Below are 3,874 nucleotides of genomic sequence, written 5' to 3'. Positions count from 1 at the left end.
TATTGGTGGTGTTTTGTTGTATTTCAGTGTAATCCAACTAATTATCTCTTGTGTAACAGCTACATCTCTCAACAAGCCACCCACAGCACCAGCCTTCACCAATGTAATGTATATTGAACAATTGAACTGAAAAACTTCTACTATAAGGAGGAAATATATATGGAGCAGACTTCTCTATCTATTGTCTTGCGTTCAGTTCTACCTACTGACCTTCTCCATTAATCTTTAATGGTCCTCTTACCTCAAGCCTGTCCCTTACCATGTCCATCAGTGACTATTACTGATCAGTAAAAAGTTACCATTACCCTAGACGGCCACTCTCTCATTAGAGAGATGACTAGTGTTGAGTTTAACCTAAGGTTGAGAAGGTGGGACCTCCATGGTAAACTCAGGTGGAGTGGGAATCGAACCTGTGCTGTTGGCATCACAAACCAGTCATCCAACTAACTGACTCTAATACCTCGTCTCTAACAAGAATGTCCTACTCAGACCCCTTGGCATCATGATAGCCCACGAACCCACCAACACACTAAAACAGCAGCTAATGAGCCTGAAAGACCCTATGCAGACAATGATTAAAACTAACGTCATTTACAAAATACCATGTAAGGACTGTAACAAACACTACATTGGACAAACAGGCAGAAAACTAGCCACCAGGATACATCAACATCAACTAGCCACAAAAAGATGTGACCCTCTCTCACTAGTATCCACACATACAGATGAGGAAGGACACTACTTCGACTGGGACAATACATCCATCCTGGGACAAGCCAAACAAAGACACACATGAGAATTCCTAGAAGCATGGCACTCCAACCAGAACTCTATCAACAAACACATCGAATTAGACCCCATCTACTGTCCCTGAGAAAAGGAACCGGAAGTGACTCCACCACAGGAAATAACATCACAGGAAATGACATTACCAACCCAAAGAAACCCAAACATATAAATAGAAAGCAGGAATTTTCAGCATTGTTTCACATGAGGTCCACTGAAGATGCTACCTAGTAAGGTAATGAAACGTCAGCAAGCAAGCCTACATCCAAAACCTCAACCTGAGCTACAAATCTTCTCAAACCTCGCTATTTCTTCAAATGTTCAAATTTGTATTAAGAACCCATCTTGACAGCAGACAACTCCCATCAACTTTATCCACCTTTATCACTATATTACTTACGAGATATTTGGTTCTTTAATGTGATCTATTGTTGTTTGAACACTTCAGTGCTGACCCTGTTGCCTACCTCCTAGTGACCTGTAGTTTGGAGCCAGTATCTCTCTCATACCTGGACTGACAGCTACTGTGCTCCTTTTACAACTCCCCTTCCCCCTAGTCCTTGACATCCAGTGATGCCCTTTGCAGGTGTGACATCTCTAAAGTGGCATCTAAATGGGTTAAAAGTGGCAACGATAAGAAGCATTTTCCAACAGCAAAGAAAGGATCATTCTAGGAGATGAGGTTGATAAGACACATGGAGTGAGGGGTGGATCAAGAATAACTTTCCAATAAAGGCATGTTAAAATAAATGCTGCCCCACATTTTTTGAAGTTTTGCTCATCCAATGCATTCTCTGATAATTATTCTGGAGGGAAATAGAATCAATCAGATCCAATTAACAGCAGTGAAAAATGAAAAAAAAACCATCAATTCTCGCAAACACAATGTCTTAAACAAAAGCAGAAATTGCTGGAAAAACTCAGCGGGTCTCACAGCATCAATGGAGAGCAATTAGGGTTAATGTTTCAGGTCCAGTGATGCTTCTCCAAAACAGCTCCTGAAATGTCAACTCTGCTTTCTCTCCACAGATGCTACCAGATCTACTGAGTTTTTCTAGCAATGCTTGTTTGTTTTTGATTTCCAGCATCTGCAGTTAGTCATGGAGCTGTACAACACACAAACACACCATTTGGCCCAACTCGTCCAAATCGACCACATCCCAAATTAATCTAGTCCCATTTGCCAGCATTTGGCCCATATGCCTCTAGACTCTTCCTATTAATGTACTCATCTAGATGGTTGTAAATATTGCGTTTGTACCAGCCTCCACCACTTCCTCTGACAAGATGGCCCCTTAGGACACTTTTAAATCTTTCCCCTGTCACATTAAACCTATGCTCTTTAGGTTTCAACTCCACCTCCCTGGGGAAAAAGACCTTGGCTATTCACCCTATCCATGCCCCTCATAGTTTTTTTTAAGAGAAAGTTGTGACCGGGAAAGCCCTGTTGGAGGGCTTTGTGTTTTGTTGGACAGCTTTCGGCAAACCAGATGGTTCCAGGTTTTGTCTTTTAAAAAGTTGCTACTTTTGTTTGCTCCCTCATGAAATCTTACTGCTGCTCACTGCCCAGTGGTTCCACTGGCCCTGTTTGGATTTGTCGTTAACAACTCGCTAGAGTTTAATGTGGAATGCCACCACAAACTAAAGATCTACTCAGATTGCTGACGTGGCAGACATAAAACCTAGGTTTTGTTGTAGATAGTACTGTATTGATGGTGGATTTTAAGGTTTATTGGTGCAGATGAGAGAATGCATTATTCTTCCTTTAGCCCATGCTGTACCCATGCAATAGTTGATAGAGATGTTGGATATAGAGTGTACAAAGTGATCAAAGCACACAGATGGGGCTCAAAATTCTGCTGTGCTTTTCCAGCACCACTCTAATCTAGACTCAAAATTCTGATGGATGAGTTGCTGTTGTAACAGGGCATTGTGGCAACTAGCATGAAACCAGGACTTTTTATGACCTCCAAACATCTCTGTAAGGTCATCAGTCAGCACCTGACACTCTGGGGAAAACAGCCCTATTCAGTGTTTCCCTGTAGATCAAAATCTTCAACCCTGGAAATATTCCTGTAAATATTTTCTGAGCCTTTTCAAGTTCAAGCCCATTCAGCATCTTTCCTTTAGCGGGGAGACCAGAATTAAACACAATATTCTAAAAGTGCCCTAACCAATGTCTTGTACAGCCAAACATGATATCCCAGCTCCTATTCTCAATGCATTGAATAACAAAGGCCAGTGTATCAAACACCTTCTTCTCTATCCTGTCTACCTGTGACTCCCCCTTCAAGGAACTATGCATCTGCACTTCAAGGTTTCTTTGTTTAGCAACACTCCCCTGGGCACCTATCATTAAGTGTATAAGTCCTGCCCTGGTTTGCCTTAACAACATGCAGCACCCCATATTTATCTAAATTAAATCCATCTGCAATTCATCAGCACGTTGGTCCATCTGATTAAGGTCCTGTTGTACTCTGAGATTACTGTCTTTGCTGTCCACTACACCACCAAATTTGGTGTCATCTGCAAACTTACTAACCATGCTTCCTATGATCACATCCAAATCATTTATATAAATAATGAAAAGCAGTGGACCCAGCACCGATCCTTGTGGCATACCACTGGTTACAGGCCTCCAGTCTGAAAAACAACACTCTACCACCACCCTCCTTCTCCAACCTTCAAGCTAATTTTGGCTAGCTCTCCCTGAATCCCATGTGATCCAACGTTGTTAACCAGTCTACCATGCGTAACCCTATTGAACGCCTTATGGAAGTCCATAGAGGCAATATTCATTGCTCTACTGTCATCGATCTTCATCACCACCTCTTCAAAAAATTCAAGTTTGTGCCTGGGAAATCATGTCTCACTAAGCTATGCTGACTATCCCTAATCAGTCCTTGCCATTCCAAATACATGTAAATCCTATCCCTCAGGATTCCCTCCAACAATTTGCCAACCAATGAGGTCAGCCTTTCGGGCTGTTTTGTTGCCGGATACCTCAATCCTTTCCTCAGCTCATGAAGTATGTTCAAGTCTAGTCAGTGTTACAATGCAATGGCAACTTGCAACAGTGAGTTCCTCC

The sequence above is a fragment of the Chiloscyllium punctatum genome, chromosome 19 (genome assembly GCF_047496795.1).
Source record: "Chiloscyllium punctatum isolate Juve2018m chromosome 19, sChiPun1.3, whole genome shotgun sequence".
Classification (NCBI taxonomy): Eukaryota; Metazoa; Chordata; class Chondrichthyes; order Orectolobiformes; family Hemiscylliidae; genus Chiloscyllium; species Chiloscyllium punctatum.
The sequence above is the reverse complement of the archived record's forward strand: the minus strand, read 5'-3'. Positions refer to the sequence as shown.